Source organism: Acomys minous (genome assembly GCF_964271855.1).
Source record: "Acomys minous genome assembly, chromosome: 5".
NCBI classification, from domain to species: domain Eukaryota; kingdom Metazoa; phylum Chordata; class Mammalia; order Rodentia; family Muridae; genus Acomys; species Acomys minous.
Genome location: NC_140494.1, coordinates 111,333,066 through 111,351,028, shown reverse-complemented (window position 1 = coordinate 111,351,028; position 17,963 = coordinate 111,333,066). Strand labels below are relative to the sequence as shown.

Sequence of the window (17,963 nt, the reverse complement as noted above, 5' to 3'; positions counted from 1 at the left end):
CCCCGAATAAACAATCCAGCATTCTGGTGCAAAACAGAGCTTCACTCTGAAATCCTACAACTGATCTGTGGCCTCTGACCAGAATGATATCAATCTGTCTAGTTCCAGAGGCTCCATCCTTTTCAGAGAGAACATTTAATCTCTTGCAGGTGTAAATGTATGGGCATGGTGTTCCTGCATAATTAAGCAATTAGCATTTTATTGCAGTGAGGTAAGCATTACAGAAGCAAAAACAATTAAGGTGATACATTTGACTTCAACAAGTCTTGAATTGTTGGGAAACTTGTCATTCATGAGAAATATTTTTTCAGTATTTGGCAGCAATGCAGAAGAAAACCTCCCAGTGAAGTCTCTTGTTACCTTGGACCTAACATTTAGAAACCTTACCTTGGCGTTCCTTAGACTGTCTCAGTTAACTCCCACTCATGAAGTTTTCCAGGAGCCAGTTGGGGGATCCCATGACCAACATATTCATGGATATTCTTTTGGCTCTTTCTCTCTTCCTGAACCTGGATTTGGGATTTCAAAGCTGGGGAGCACTGTAAGACACGGGACATTTCTTCTCACTGAGACAGTGCAGTGCCTTTGGCCAGCTTTCTAAGAAAGCATTCAAGGTTCAAGAACATCCCCCTTTGTATAACTTCAAAGCCCATTTTCATATTACAAATTCCAGATCTTGCAAGAAGGGATGAAGATTATATTTGACTAGATAACACATTTACACTGCTATGAGAAGGGAAAAGACCCTTTAAGTTAATGTCATTGGTGGAGTCAGGAAAGTGGCTGTCACTGCCTACATGGAAGGTGTCTCAAGACTGCCAGGGAAGAAAGATGTAAGCCTGATTCCTTTATTTACTCATGATGTAATCAGTGCCCACTCTGGCCAGACGATGATACAGCACACAAAAGAGAGACAAGAGATCTATTCTCAGGGGTTTATATTATATTGATGAGAGAAAGACAATAAGCACAGATGGGAGATAAGCCAACAAAATAATTCCAGCTTGTGACAACTGTTCTTAAAGCACAACATTCAGAAATACTGTGGAGTGGTAAGTCCACAGCCAGGGAGCTGTTAAGCTAGGGTGGTCGTGGAAAGCATGTCTACAGAGGTGACATTTCTTCTAGATGGAACACTGAGATGGATCCGGTCATCTGAAGATGTGAGTGAAGAGATCATTGCAGGCAACAGATGGTGACAGATAGGGGCAGCCACACTGTTTGCTCACTCCTGCCGTGGTACAGGAACCACAACCTAACCGATCTCCAAATGATAATACAACCTCTTGTGATGCTATGCACGCTATACTCTGCCACTGTTCTCTCCTTTCCCCAGGGAGTTAGGGTCCCCGGGAGGAGGGGTTGCCCTTGGGAAGGAGGCAGAAGAGAAGGCTTCTGTAACTGCTGCAGGCAGAATAAACTAGAGGAAGGATGATTTGAGCTGCCGCTGTGATTGAGACAATAATAACCCAATCGCTACATCACTGAACCGATCCCGTCAAATGCATTGACCCAGGAAATAGGACCTACCACGCTCTCTTTTTATAGACGAGGAAATTGAAACATTAGTGTAATACAATAAAAATTCGAGAGGATGCAGGAAGAAAAGGAACTGTTGGAGTGGAGTAAAGAGTGTAACCAGAATGGAAGTCGTCATGGTGTTTGCTCAGAAAGTCAAAACATAGAGCCTATTTGTAGCTCTGGTCTAGAACATCTGTGCCACATTTGCGGAAAACCTGTGTTGGAGTCATTTATGTCACTTCCGGGTGTATATCCTGAAGTAGTGAGTCAGCGTATTGTGGATACACCTTTATAACCATGTTGACTACGTCATCATTCACAGTAACTAAGCTAAATCAGACGAGGTGTTCACCAACATCCAAATGGATAAGAAAAATGCAATATAGATGTACATGGAGCTTAATTCTCCAACGGGGAGGAATAAAATCACATCATGAACAGTAAAATGAATACAACTGGAGACCATCATGTTAAGCGAAATAAACCAGGCTCAGGAAGATGAATACTGCATGCTTTCTCTCAAATGAGGAATTTAGTTTTTATTTAAGGACAGGAAAGTACATGGAGGATTATTTGTAGCAATGTGAATAAGAATATAGAGAAGAGATAAAGGAATAGAGGGTGTGAGTGTGATAATAAGAAAACCACGTTGAGAGGATGTCAGTGTCCTATTCTTAAAACTTCTAGGTCCAAGCTGTCCCTAAAGACGTACTGTTTAAAAGCCAGGTCAACTGAACATGGTTAGCATGCAAAGCAATACCAGCGCTGCGACCATCTTCCCTAACTCCGCATTGGGACCCTGTAACAGCATGTGGCTTATGGTTGCTATAGCAACAAGGCCTCTCTAAGACCCTAGCTCACCCTTTGAAACAGTTACTCTCCTGCTTGCTCAAAACAGACTAACTGAAGTAATGTTTGGTGAACACTTACATCAGATGAGGTTGAGTAGCTAAACGGGGCACGGACTTCAGAAGGGCATCTGTGGCCTCTCGGTGACTCACTGGATGGTCCAGTCTCGAAGCCCTGGTAGGACAATGCTATGAAGTGCTTGTCTTGTCTACTTAGTACACAGTAAGTGTCATCTACTTGCACAGTCTTACATCTTTCATGTGGGTGCAGAAGGACAGTTTCTTCCTGGACTTCACTATTGTCTATTATCTGAGACCTCCGAGACGGGAGAGCGACACACAGAACAAGTGACCTACGCAGACTGAGTTGAAAGGAACCAAACACTAAGAAACACAGAATGAAGATGGACACAGTTTTCTGTAGGAACTGGCTGGTAGATGAGCCAGGAGTAGGATGCTCTCATATCAAATAGTTTGACGAGGGAAACATTGAATTAATCACTTGCTTTATCCTTTGTTGATAGAAGTCTCATATAGGCAAGTGGTTTTAACATTGATAGTAATTTTAAATAACCAGTTTGTTGGCATTTGGGGCACAGCATCAAGCCTCACAGGTTTTAGTTGCTATAATAAATGGTTTAAAAACCTGGGCTTTGAGTTCTGTTAGTGACCACTAAATCTGTTAACTTAATGAAAAGCAAAAATCACATAATTGCCTAATATCCTATAAGGAAAGCAATGCAGTCCCCTGATTTAATTTGATAGGTAGCTTTGACTTTGCATCGAACTGGCTCCAGCCGCCCTTGTGACTTGTGGAGCCCACTTGCCAGTGTGGGTAGAGAAGTGGCAGGCAGAGATCTGGGTACCAACAGAGAGGCTGACCACATGGCAATTAGCGGGAATCTGGGGGAGACTTCAAAGTTATATTTGTGGTTAAAGTCTTGTGTCTGGGCTTTCACGGGGCCATCTCAATGCCTGGGTGAACCAAGGCAGATATTATCATATCTCCCCCCCTGCCCCCCGAAATCACAGCAGATACAAAGTGACCTCATTAGCCCATCAGCATGGATGCTGAGGAATAGTCTGAGTATTAAAACACATTATATAACAAATTTGAATGCTATCGTAAATATTTCCTGGTTATCTCCCTTGCCAACAGAATAATTCTCATTTAGAAACACATGTGTTGGCAGGCCAGGTCCTGCGCTGTCCCAGAACATGCTGTTAGAAAGTAGGAGGCAGTAATTTCAACTGCTGATGAGGCTATGAGTCCCCACTTGACTTAGCTATCAGAAATGCTAACACACCAGAGTACCTGGCCCAGGCCTAGGACAGCTTTCTAGGATGTAGGTCAAAGGACAGAACTTTGAGTTACCTAGGTGCTCCTTGCTTCCCCCTCCCCCTCTTCTTCTAACTTTTATAGTAATGGGGCTAGAGAGGAGCCAGGTGTGGTGGTGCCTGCCTCTAATCCCAGCACTTAAGAGGCAGAGGCAGGAAGATCAGGAGTTCAAGGCAAGCCTTGGCTACAGAGTGAGTTTGAGGACAGTGTGGGCCATGTGAGACCCCCGTCTTAAAAAGAAAAAAAGAAAATCAAGTTAATTAATTTACAGTAGTAGGATGGTATGAGATTTGTTCTGTCCATGAAATGTGGCCTGCCGATCTTCATAAGGTCATGTCAAGCATGTCATTTCTCTGCAGAGATCAAGAACGTTAAATGCAGCACTCACCATTCATTATTTGTTAAGTGTTTCATATAAATCATCTCATTCAATCCCCCGAAAGCCTCTGTGAGTAGAGGACTATGGAAACAGCAACGGAGAGACTTTCAGGACTGTGTCCAAAATCACATGGCTGCTTGGCAGACCCGAGCCTGGAACCTGAGCTCAGGTTTCTTACATTTCAAAGTTAACGTTCTTAACTCCAGACTGAACCGCTCTGAGTTTACAGCCTACTGACTGTCAGGCCCGCGAAGTGCTGTAAAACAGAATGGCAAGTAGCTATGGGGCCCCTCGCTGTCTCTCAGTGCCGGAAGATGGATCTTTGAACCAAGACCTTGTGACTTCCAGAGGGAGTCAGCTGTAGTCACGGGTCATCTTAACGAAACGCTTGGCTTTTATCTTTCCCGCAGGACTAATGGAAGAATGGGCGCCTTCCACGCCCATCCCTGCTTGCCTAGGGCCCTCAGAGTTCCTGGAGGAAATGCTGGATGACTGGAGCTCGAGAAGGTTCCTAATCCCACAGCTCAGAGATTCACTCGTGTCCAGGGTTCACAGGCTCTTTCAACCTCCGGGGAGAGTGCTCATGTTTGGTGGCTACCTGACTGCACTTTAGAGCATGTGGCCGCCCTTTCTGGCAGATCACCATTTCCATTTGTTTGCTCTTTCTTAAAACATCATATGCGACCAGGCAGGAGCCCTTTGGTCTTGGAAGGTATGCTTACTTCTTGTCCTTCAGAAGGAGAGCAGCTACCACCACTCTCTCTGCTCCTCCAGGGCGGCATTCGGTACAAGTTCTTCCTAGATGCACCGTCCTGGGAATTAAGCGCTTTGCCTCTCTTGTTACTCGCCAGTGTTTGGGAGTATGGTGCCAGGGGAGGAGGGGGTTGATGCAGGTGGTTGAGATGTCCCCGTGGATAGACTAAATCTTGACTGAGACTCAGCCTTTTAGAAGGTGACGGCTCCTCTGCTTCTTGAAGGGAACTCACTCCTGGTAGGTCTGTTTTTATATTCTTTGAGCACAGCCGTGTGTTGTTAGAAAAGGGATGCTCTCTCTCTCTCTGCAACTGGGAAACACGGAAAACAAGAGATCTTGCAGGCATGCTAGGTGCCTAGAAACTGCTGTCTTTTAGAAGCGGACTTTCTGTGTTTGAAACAGTTAATTGAATACCGTTTACATTCATAACACCACAAGAGATCATGAGATCCCCGTGTGCAGTTGTGACAGCTGGAAAGTATTTGTCAGCCATCTTCATGCATGAGACCTGTGGGCTCTTGCTGGCTCTGCTCTATCCCTATAAGCCTATAAAATACATTTTCTTCTGCTGACACTGCAACATGAACTCTCCATAGCCGCGTATTCCCACACCACCTGTTAATAATGCCAAGAGTGATGCGTTTCCCTCCCTGCACACTGTGCCAAAATGTTTACACAATTCAGCTGATTCCAGAGTTTAAAGACCCAGACATAAATCCTAAGCTAGCTGTGTCCTTCCCAACTACTCCAGCAGTTTGTTGCAACGTTGTGTGTGTGTGTGTGTGTGTGTGTGTGTGTGTGTGTGTGTGTGTAGATTGTTTTTCCTCCAGCCAGCTTTTAATAAAGAGGGGGTGTTCCTTTGGAGCGATTCTGCTCATTGAGGGTTACCAAAAGTGAACTGTTTCGCAGTATGCAGCCAGGTACTAGAGTACGCTTTCCACGGGACATTGGCTTTATGGCTAACATTCTTAAAATAAGACTGAAAATGGCCAAGCTGAAAGATTCACTGTTAACTTGAGTGTCTCAAGATTATAACTCCTGTCTGAGTACATGGCATGAATCAGAGTGCATTTCATACTTTATCGATTACATAGTTTTAGTTCATATTTATTATAGTGTCACTTAATTCTCAGGGGAATGCTGTACCTCCCACAGCAAAACCTATGTTTTACTACTGACAATCCCAAGCCATGCTAGGAATCTGTCTGGCCAAGATCACAAAGCCAATGGGCAATGGAGATGGAATTTATACTCCAATGCGTCACATGTAAAGCCAAGACTCCGTCAGGGACATAGTCACTTCCTTTTGGCTTTGTGGTATTAAGGACTGGGTCTAGTGAATGTTGGGCAAAACACCCCATCGCTTAGCTACCTCTCACAAAAAGGTGCATTTTGACCTTTACCATCAGATCTTTTGGTCCTGGCCTCCCGTACACCTGGAGTTATAGGCCTCAATGACTAAACCTGGATCACTTTTTTTTTTTTAATCATGATTTTTCTGAACAGTTGTCTCAGGAAGCTACATGAGGAGATATAGATAATGAACTATTGATAAGGCTGTCTACATGACACTATTCCTTGGTAAGGTCATCTTTGGAACTTATGCAGTCACGATGTCTATCAGCATACTAAGAGGCCAGGAAGACCTGCAGTAAAGTGACCTACTTAGTAAACTGCTTAACTACACGACCCAGAAGTCTACAAACCCAGTTGAAAGCGAGGCCCTTTTTTGTGTGCCAGGCAACCACTAACACCCACACGTGCAAAGGCTGGAACACAATGTGGGAGACACTGTGCTCATGGAGGCTGCTTCCCAGCCAGGCTGACTGCCCTCAATGCCAGTTCCTCCTCCTCTTGTCTGTACTGAGTTTCCAAATGCTCTGCAAAGATGAAAAAAAAAAAAAATATATATATATATATATATATATATATATATATATATATATATATATAAAGCTCTCTTATCTCCCTCCACCCCAAGTCATTCCGGATTCATTCATGCTAGAAATTACTTAATCTGTCTTCCCCCCCCCCCCGGGGGGGTGGTCATCTCTCCCCTTTCTACACATGCTGAAAGTAAGTAAGGCAGAGATTAAGCGAAGCTCAACCTGTTTATTCAGATTCCCAGAGAGGCAAACATTATATTTTCATCTGAAAGCCCCTACTCAGGCCAGTATAACCCTCTGCTTGAACAAATATTTTCATGAGATCCCCACATAGCAACAAAGCCCAATGACCTGGGCACTTCCTCCAGAGAGCATCTGATATCACTGCAGATGCACTACGCTTCTAAGATGCCGTAATCCTGGGCAGAAGATCCAAAGGAAAGAGAACTAATCATTCCAAAAATTGTGAGTGAAAATATTTCCCCGAAAGGCTATTGTTCACCAATTACCAAGCAAAACGAAAACTGTCTTGCTTATGATCTAAGTATTTGACAATTTCTTAACATTCTAACGGCATTCAGTTTTCTCCCAGATGCCTAGGTTGTGGTGACGCAGCCAGGGGGTTGCTGATCAATTTCTTCTTTTCAGTTAGGCTCATTCAGATCAGCTTTTATGCGTCTGGGTATTTTATACTACATAGGTAGTATTTCTTAGCTTCAGGTCAGGTACTTTTAGCTATAATTGTTATCTTCTGAATGCCAAGTGCAATGGCAAACACACACACACACACACACACACACACACACACACACACACAGAGAGAGAGAGAGAGAGAGAGAGAGAGAGAGAGAGAGAGAGAGCGAGAGAGAGAGAGAGTCCTTTAAAAAGAACTTCATAGTTAAAATTCACTAAAAGATGTATACTTCTGTCCCAATTCTTTTCACTGTTAGCTACTAAACGCACACAAAGTTCTCTTCCAAGGGATCCTGAAACAAGGTTTGAAGGGCGACTTGAAGAACCACAGTTTCACAATTTGGGACGTAGGAAATTAACAAAGCCTGTGGACCTCTTGACATGAGCAATTTAAATCCATGAAGGGAGAAGTGATCTGGCAAAAGAGGATATCAACAACTGACCCAGAGCCCCAAGAGAGAATGTAAAAACTGAGCATCCAAGAACAGACAAAGGCCTCAGAGACAAGGCTGCCCTTGTGGACTGGATTTCATCCAAGTGAACACCAAGTCAGTAAGAAAAATTAGACTCTCAGAGGACCTGAATCTCTGTGTACTGTTTCTGCCAATAGCCCTGGCTCAGCCGTCGCTTTGGGGTGTGGGCCACCAATGTTAGAGCTGAAGCCAAGAATAGCTGCATCTGTTATGTTTCTGGTCACTCTGCCTTTCCCACTTCAGAGTGGGCAAATGTGATTTCATTTTGTAATCTCTTAAAGCTCAGCTGGGCCAGAGTGTTTATAAAAGACCAAATACAGGGAGGCCCGTACAGGAGTATTGCTGTGAGTTCAAGGTCAGCCTGGGCTACATCATGAGTTCTAGGTCAGCCTGGACTACTGACTCAAAAAACACAATGCAATGCAACAGAGTGATAATGGTGTAGAACAAATATAGGTTTCTTAAATTAGAACTAAATTAAATATTGTCTATAAGATGGACTAGTAAAGGGTGGTGATGCAAGCCACATAGTACATGGATGGTACCACCACATGCTATGATAATCACCATGGTCACCTCACCAGCAGGGTTATAATGAGACTAGCATAATGATGGGGCTGTGCCATGATGCTGTACGCATTTGGCTGAGAAGGCAGACCATCCTTGTAATTAAGGGCACTGTGGAATTTGTTTTCATTGGACAAAACTGCATTTGTTCTCTGTGGAGAGAGCAGCATCTGTGAATACATTTTTTATTTTTTTATGTGTATTTGGCTGGCTTTTTGATGCACAGCTTACTGAAGTCTGCTATCATAGCATCCCAGAGCCAAGAAGATTCCCCAAGGGCCATGGAGGCTGCATGTCCATGCTGTACACAACAGGGTCAGGATGGTCACATCTGGCCACTGCAGCTCATTTGTACAGCTGTGGTACAGAAACATCAGCTTTGCTGTGCTTGCTGGGCTCCACATTCCACAGAGCCCTGGCCTCAGAGAGATGTGAGAACCCCTGTGCACAACACCGGGTCCTACACATCCAGGCTGTTCACGGGTGACCAGATGACCATGTGTTGTGATTGTGGAGGAACCACAGTCAGCTGTGACCCTAGAATATTCCTATCTTATGGCGCTGTGCCTGCGTTTCCAACCAGTGGAGTTACCCTGCTGGGTACCGGGTGTGGTTTCTCAACCTTTCTTGTTCTTTTTGCACAAAGAACCCTTTTACACATCAAAACATTTTACAGATCTCCCACATAACGGTTTTATTTTTAGTCTCTAATGACTGTAAGAAGATGCAAAAAAAATCTATCAGAAATCGTAGTGGTGCTCATATATGGATCCATATTTAATAAATTACATTGCCTCTATATGTAGGTGAAGGACAGTCACCTACATATTTGAGGACTGTGTTACATCTAGTGATGGACAGGGATTCAGGTATTCCCTAGGGCCACAATCTTTTCCCTTAGTCTCATACCTCACACACTTTTACCAAGAGCCATGTCTCACTGACTGGGGCCACTAGGTTTAATGTTGTCAACACTTTATACATTGACATACAGTGGAGTTTTGTTTCAAAGGTGCAAAATAAATTTGCAAAGACAGAAAAAGTTTGGGGGAAGTTGCATTAAGGTAAAACCATTCTCCTAGTGAGCATAGGCACACAAAATTTCAGTGAAATACTGTCAAAGCATATTTAGCACCATGTCATGATGGCTATATATTGACTGAGTGGCTGGTTTTTATGCCAAGGATACAAGGCTAGTTCACATATACAAATCAGTAAACATAATATAGCCTTCAGATATGAATTACACAATCATCTCAATAGACAGCAGCAAAGACCTTTGACAACATTTAAACTTCTTTATGAAGAAAGACTTGAGAAACTAGGAACTGAAAGGATGTATCGCAAGCTAAACACAACTGCACACAACCCTCCTGCTGATATGCTGGCAAACAGGGAAAGAATGGAGAGCATTCCTTTTAAAATCAGAACGAAATAATGGTGTCCAATTTCCTCGTCCTGCTGGATGTGGCTCCAGGGACGGATCTTACTGGGCTTGCCAGGTAATGAGGAAAACACAAACACACAGAGACATACAGACAGGGTAGCATTGGGCGGATTCAGCTCTCTGATGGAGAAACCTCAGCCACACAGAATCTCAGCATGTGTATTATATGCAAAGCCAAAATGCATATGAAAGTCCAAAATAAGCTGAGTGGCCAAAGAAACCCTAAGGAGAAGTAGCAGTGATGGGGTCATCACAAGACTTGATTTCAAATTACATTATACCATAGGAGCAAAATACAGCATGAGGCTGGCACAAAACAGACCCACCGGTCAGTGGGACGCAGATAACCCAAAGCCACACAGCTATAGCCACCTAACTTCTGACACAGGTAGTAAAAACACATGGGAGAAAAAGACTGCCTCTTTAGCAAACTGTTCTTGGGAAACTGAATTTCCACGTGTAAAAGAATGAAAGTTGCCTCATCTTCTTTGCCCTGAATAAAAATCAATTAAACACGATCAAAAGTCTCAAGATGAGAAGGCTTGGGTAAGGAAGAACTAGAAACTAGATATCCCAGAGACCTCAGGTAAAAACCAAACACTACTGGTCTAAAAAAAAAAAAAAAAATCAACGAAATCAATGAAACGACTCCTGATGATTTTGTGTTATACTCATAGACCAGTGCCTTGTCCAGTCATCATCAGATAGGCTTTCTCTGGCAGCGAATAGGAACAGGTGCAGATACCCGCTGCCAAACATTTTGTGGAGAGTTCTAAATGGAAATTCTCCATCAAATCCCTCCCCTTACAGCTCAGGGAATCCCAAAGAAAAGGAAGTGAGCCAGTATTATTATTATTATTGTTGTTGTTGTTGTTGTTGTTGTTGTTTATTCAAATTACATTCCTATTGCTACCCCCTTGCTTGTATCTTCCCATTCCCATGCTCCCTCCCCCCTCCTGTAGACCTCTGACAGAAGGAGACCTCTTCCCCCATCATATGACCACAGCCTATCAGGTCTCATCTGAACAGCCTGCTTCCCCATCCTCTGTGTGCCCACTGGGCCTCCCCACCAAGGGGAAGTGCTCAAATTGGGAGCACCAGAGTTTCATGTCAGAGGCAGTCCCTGCTCCTTCCACCACTGTGGAGAATGAGCTGTCCATTGGGTAGATCTGAACAGGAGGGTCTAGGTTTACTTCATGCATTGTCCTTGGTTGGTGCAACAGTTTGTGCAGGTGCCCCCACCCCCTTCCCCAGGTCCAGATCCGCCAGCCTTGATGGTCTCCTTGTGGGGCTCCTGAACCCTCTGAATCCTTCCATCCCCCATTCTTCCATATCACTCTCAGCGCTCCACCCAGAGCCCAGCAATGTGTCCCAGCGTCTGTCCTGATCCCTCACTGGGTGGAGTCTCTCAGAGGACATCTATGTTGGGCTAATATCCAATTATAAGTGAGTATATACCATGCCTGTGTTTCTGGGTCTGGGTTACCTCACTTAACATGATCATTTCTAGTTCCATCCATTTGCCTGTAAATTTCAACATTTCTTTGTTTTTAATAGCTGAGAAGTCTTCCATTGTGTAAGTGTACCAGAGTTTCTCCATCCATTCTTTGGTTAAGGGTCATCTAGGTTGTTTCCAGATTCTGGCTATTATGAATAAGGCTGCTATGAACATTGTTGATCAAGGGTCCTTGTATGGTGGAGCATATTTTGGGTATATACCCAGGTAAACAACGTAACTGTGCTTACGAAGAGGAACAATAAAATATATACTCATGTATATGTACACAAAGGAATATTATTTGGCTGTGAAGAAAAGTGAAATTATGTATTTCGTGGGTAAATCAATGGAACTGAAAAAGTCTTTCTGAAAAAGGTAACTCAGTCCCAGAAGACAAACACCATGTAATGAATTATTGATGCAGGAAGGGCTAGTCACTGCGGGTAGTACCACCCCTCAATAGATGGGGCTGGGTTGTATAAGGAAGATTAAATGAGAAAGCCAGTAAACAGTGCTTCTTCACGGTCTGCTTCCATTCTTGTCTCCTAGTTCTTGCCTTGCATTTCTTCCCTGGTTCCTCTCAATAACAGGCTGTAACATGTAAGACCAATAGCCCCTACATCTACCCCCCAAAAAAATAGTCACCAGGTTTATAAGAGATAGATAATTTTCATAGTATCTTTGTATAAAATTCTCTTGAACTGCGCAGTGAATTTTTAAAAATTTGCACTGTACTTTTTTTATGTGAAATGAAATATCTTTGTTATCACTGTCCCCCAAAAGAAAAGAAGAAAGGGAGTTGGAAAGTTGTAAAGCGGGAGAGAGTAGAGAACACCAGAGAGTGAGCCTTCTGAATCAAATGAACAAGGCCCATATGAGCTTACAGTGACTGAAGCAACAAGCCACAGGGTCTACATGGGTCTTCACCAGGTCCTCTGTGTGTGTATTACAACTGCTAGCCTAGCATTTTTTTATGGGACTCCTGACTGTGACAGCTAGTGGGTTTCTGACTCTATCGCCTGCTCTTGGCACTGTTTCTTCCCATTGGGTTGCTGTTTCTGACTTTGATATAACTTTTGCTTCACCTTATATTTAGCTTGTCATGTTTGGTTGTTATCTCTTAGAAGCCTGTTCTTTTCTGATGAGAGGCAGAAAGGGAGTGGATCCAGATGGGAAGGGAGGTATAGAGGGTGAGGGAGAAGCAGAAAGAGAGGAAACTACAATCAGGATGTAGTAGATGAGAAAAGAATCTATTTTCAATTAAACAAAACAAAACAAAACAAAACAAAACAAAACAAAAAAGACCTGAAACTCTGACCTGCCAGAGAAAACTTTAAAGAAACACAAGAAGTTATAGGCAGGGGCAAGACCCTTCTGGAAAGGACTTCTACAGCTCAGAAAATTATGGTGAAAATTATATGAAATAAAAAAAGGCCTCTGCACACAAAAAGACCATCAACAGAGTTAAGAGAAGTCTGAAGAATGGGAGGAAATCCATAGAAACCTCAAAAACTACCCAAGTCTCAAATAAACAACAAATAAAAGAGCTAATGAAATGGACAGACAGTTTCCAAGGACAAAATATAAATGGTCACAAACATAAGAAAAGATGTTTAACATGCTTAGCCATCCAGGAAATGTAATTTAAACTATAGTGAGAGTCCATTTCATCCCAGTCAAAATGGCTGTATTAGGAAAACAAATAACAACAACTGGAAAAGAGAAGTTCCCGGACAATACTTGCAGTTGCTATGGAAATCAGTGTGGAGGTAACTCAAAACCCTAACCATATAACTTCCATATGATTCAGCTATACCACTCCTGGGTATATGCTTGGAATATTCTAAAATCACACGACCCCTAAAATACCTGTGCCTCCATGTCTATTGGTCATTATTCACAACACAGGAGCTACGGAACCAGCCTACAGCCCATCAATAGATGAACAAGGAGTGAACATCTGGTGCATATGCACAGTGGAACTGAAGATTGCTTCAGTTTTTATTTAGGTGTCTCTGTGTGGGTATGAGCTTGTGAGTGCAAGTGCCTGCCAAGGATGCCCTGGAGCTGTAGTTACACAAAGTTGTCAGGCAACAGACATAGATGCTTGCTAGGGTCCTCTGAGGAGCCTCAAGTGCTTCTGGCTGCTGAGTCATCTCTCTAGCCCCATAATGGATGGAGTTTTATTAAGTAGCAAAGAAGAATATTGTGTTATTTTCAGGAACGTATGGATTGTCATATCAAGTTAAATGTGCCAAACAGAGACTAATGCTACAAAAACCAAATGTCTGTCTGCCTCTCTCTCTCTCTCTCTCTCTCTCTCTCTCTCTCTCTCTCTCTCTCTCTGATATAAATCAGATGGAAAGAGAGGAATATATCCAATATTAATGCTCTTTGGATGTTATGTAAGATCACTGTCCACTGCCTGCTGGATGGAGGGCTCACCTTGCTGTCTGTCCCACAATCCTCACACCCTTCAGGGACAAGGTAGAGGTCTTCCCTGGTGCTTGCTCCATCACAGCAAGAGTGGTCACAGCAGACCCAGGCTGTTTGAAGATCACCTTTTGATGACCTTACTAAGTGTCCCCAAGTCAGAATTCTTCCTCATGATCCACATTCTCTCAGCCCACATACCCAGCAGGGCTTCATACTCCTTAAAAGTTGGATTTCTGGGAGAAATTCTAATATTCTCAGAACAAACAAAAAGCTAATTTTGATGGGTCTATCACAACTTGTATGTGGTACCCAAACAAGCTGTTACGGGACTGTGTGGAGAAGCAAAGAGCATTCAGGGTTCAGGGATGGCCCACTGGAGACAGGACCCCTGAGGGAGCCTGTTTTGTCCCAGTTAAGTGGCAAGCTTACACAGCCAGATTGGTTAAAACGAATCAAAGGGCTGGCCATCTGTGTTTACAGACACAACTCAGCTAATGTGAGAGAGAAAGCAGGGGCAATGAGTTAGAAATTTCAAGCCCTCAGGCAGTTCTTCCTCAATCAAGTGAAGAGACAGGTTAGTGAGGTTTGGGGATGTGGAGTCACTAGCAGATTCCTTTCCATTTGTCACTCTCTTTATCCAGAAGCCCATGCTAATGAGCACATCGCTGCCACTCACTTGTCTCAGTGGAGACATCATTTTGCTTTATAGCCCTTTCACACAGCATATTGATCAGTTAATAATTCATCAAGAACCTCCAGCCGAATATTAAAACAAATGTGTGCCGGGAACACATCGCTCCATCTTTTCTTCCAGCCATTCAGAGGGCCACACAGAAAGCTAAACTGCAAAACATCTGTGCTTCTTCCCAGTCTCATTATAATAATGTTTTTTAAGGACTTTCTCCACAATTAGAAGGAACGCCATCCCAATTAGCAAGACTTGAACCAATGTGGTCCTCCTATCAAGGTGTTATAAAACATTTGTTCTGTCAAATGTGGGGGTGGGGTAGGACTTTCCCTCTGAGATGCTCCCCATTAAACTAGTTCCCTAATTACTACATGCTATTTAAATAGCATCGACTGTACTTTTTATCTCAAGTGATACAGTTTAATTAGCCTGTAAAAAATTGTAGGTCCCTACTGACAATGAAATCTCACAACAAGTCAATCTGTATGAGAGGACACATTTATTAAAATAATTTTATTATCCACTTTCTTCACTTTCCACCTCATTGTCCCAGACTAAGTTCCATTTCTTTATATTTTTGAGCACTGAAGCATTACAATTAATGTTGAAAACCAGTGTCATCTATAATTTATTAGCCATCTACTAGGTACAGGGCAGATTAAAAAACATCATTTTACCTAATTACTTCAATAGCATTTTAATGTTACAGATATTGCCAGTATTTTACTAGTTAGAAAATTAGATTGGGAAGTAGATTAGAAAGCTTTCCCACTGTTCAGCGTATGAAGTGAGATCTAATGCAGGAATCTATCACCCAAATTTATACTCCTCATTATTTTGCCAATTCGTTGAGGCTTCAAACACATCTCTTCCATTTTCTTCCTTTTATCTAATTAAACAGCCAATGTCGTGTCAGAGCATGACTGTTTTCATTGTGTGATTTCTTGCCCCCAAATACACATAAAACTATAAGAATAATAGGGTGAATTCCTATAAATTCTTATTGCCATGCAATCCCCAGTATATCCTCTTTATTAATATATATGTCTCCATTTTATTCATCATATTTAAAGTCTAATAACTTCAGCCATCACACCACAGTGCCATCTACGTACACTCCAGTGTGTAGCTCTATCTGGAGACACTGTGTTTTGTTGTTTCATCTTGAGACTGGATCTCCCTTTGTTGGGCAAGCTGCACTTGAACTTGCTATGTAGCGCAGACTGGTCTCAGGGTCTAAAGTCATCTGGAGATAATTTCAACAGAGCCACCATGTCCCTGCCATGTCCAAGCATCTTTGAATACTAGTCCGTGTGAAGCAGGATTCTGGCAGGAAATTGTTGGTTTATTTAATAGAAGTAATCAAGGAGATTGTAATAAGCTGGCTAATTCTAAAGGTGTAACCTATTGACGGAGTATGTGGGACTGGACACCATGAGGGAAGCCATAATCCCAGAGGACACAGGGAAGCAGGCTTCCTGCAATGGAGTATCACACATGCCCTCCCTTCACCTATTACCATTATTTTATCTTGCTTCTTTGCCTTTCCAGCACTTTTACATGCCAGGCAAGCATCCTCCCGTCAAACTATAACCTTACTCTTAATGGAACTTTTTATTTTTCAGACAAGGTCTCGCTAATTACTAAGGGTGGTCTCAAAGTTGTGATTCTCCTGCCTCAGCTTCCCAAGCAGCTGAGACTACAGGCCTGGGCCACCAGCCTCTGCGTTCTTTCCCTTCTAGGTGGAAATTGTTGATTTGTTGGAGGAACAAGGGTCATTATCTACAGGATTTGGCTCGTTGCTTCCCAGTTGTGATCCTTCACCACTGTGATGTGTCACTGACAGATCACCAGGCTGGACGAACTTTAGATTCTTGCTTTGCAGACTCGATAACTAAAAGGTGGCACTATAAACTTCTGCTGGACTCAATGACGGGGTCACATCCTACCTCCATCTTTAAATTTCCCATTTATTTTATAACTACCGTGTCATAACATCTATTGACAACTGGTCCCAATATTCATTATCTCATGAGGTTTCCAAATTAGGGACCTTTGAATCTCATGAATCCTTCTGCATTTAGTAGACAAGATTTTAAGTAAAAATTTCTTCCCTTCATTAGTTAGTTAGTTATCCTGACTTACAGTTTACATCTGAAGGACAGAGCAAGTGCTTGATTCTTTTCTCTTGATTTTAACTGAATGCCTTTGTAGTTAAAAACAGGATTATTGTGAGTTTGTGAACTTAATTTATTTTAGATGTGTTTATATATAAAACCCACAAACAGACGCTCTATCATACCACTAATCTGTATCCCTGGGCACCCACAGGGTTAGCCTTAATACATACATCTGTGTTTGTTTATTTGTATGTTTGTTTGTTTTGGATTAAGAAACAGAAATATATTTTCTCACAGTTCCTGGGTGGACACACCAGCCCTGACGTACTGCCTCTAGGTTGTGAGATTTCTGGCCTTGCGTTTTCAGCACCTGGTGGCTGACGTCATACAAGGGCTGGTGGTCCAAAGCTACAGGATGACTGTCACTGTGTTCATGTTGTCCGCTCTGCTTCTTCATCACCTCATCATATAGACACTTGTCATTGGCTTCAGGGTCCACTCAATAACACAATATGACCTTAGCGAAATTGCTAACATGATCACATCTTCAGAGACCCCGCCCCCTTTTTCAAATAACATCACATCAATATCATCTGGCCATGTTTTGGGAGACACACCATTCAAAGTACTTCACATGTGTGCTTGTGATTTGCTTTGTAGTGGCTGGGCTGTTGATAGAATATTTACTTTTGAGGATCATTAAATGGGTCATAAAATAAAATATTACAAATTTGGAAGCACTGGTGGCATTTTCACTCATGTCACTATCACACTCAGTGAGATTTACTGGTCACCTAGAAGAATCACAAAGAGGGCAATAAATAGTGAAATGTTAGCACTGAAATTTGATTCTAATGTGTATTTGTGGAAGTGGGGGTGAGAAAGGAAGTTTGGTCAGAGGCTGAAAAAAAAAAAAGACTGTGTGGAGAGGCTATAACTGCATTTGGTAGTAGATACATGTTATAGCTTCCAGGACTCGCTTTTACTGTCTGTTGCAACCTCCTTACTGCATTGGTGGCCCATGTCATTTACCTAATTGTAGATAAATTTACCTGTTCTATAATAGCATGAGAGTGGGGAGATACAGAGGCACCAAATGCCTTTTCTCTGTATTTTTTCTTTTCCTTTTGGCTTGGAATTCACAGACTTTAGCTTCAAAGAATAGTTATGTTTAAAAGACAACCCTCCTGAGCGTATTTCAGGCCTCAGAAGGAGGCGCCGTGTGCTGTATGAGGCTGCACAGTATCCATCAAAACTGAGACAGTGACAGCAGTTGTGGGCTCTTGTGCCCTCCTAACAGATCCCTTTTCTCCC

At 42.7% G+C, this 17,963-nt stretch overlaps 1 long non-coding RNA gene across 1 annotated transcript in view; it reads right to left on the bottom strand.

Moving 5' to 3' along the window:
* Positions 1 to 5,956: 5,956 nt before the first annotated feature.
* Positions 5,957 to 17,963, bottom strand: part of LOC311598336 — a 236,551-nt gene continuing 224,544 nt past the window's right edge. The window contains exon 4 of the long non-coding RNA XR_014779535.1: positions 5,957 to 6,721. This is a non-coding gene — a long non-coding RNA (uncharacterized lncRNA). The remainder of the gene's footprint in view (positions 6,722 to 17,963) is intronic.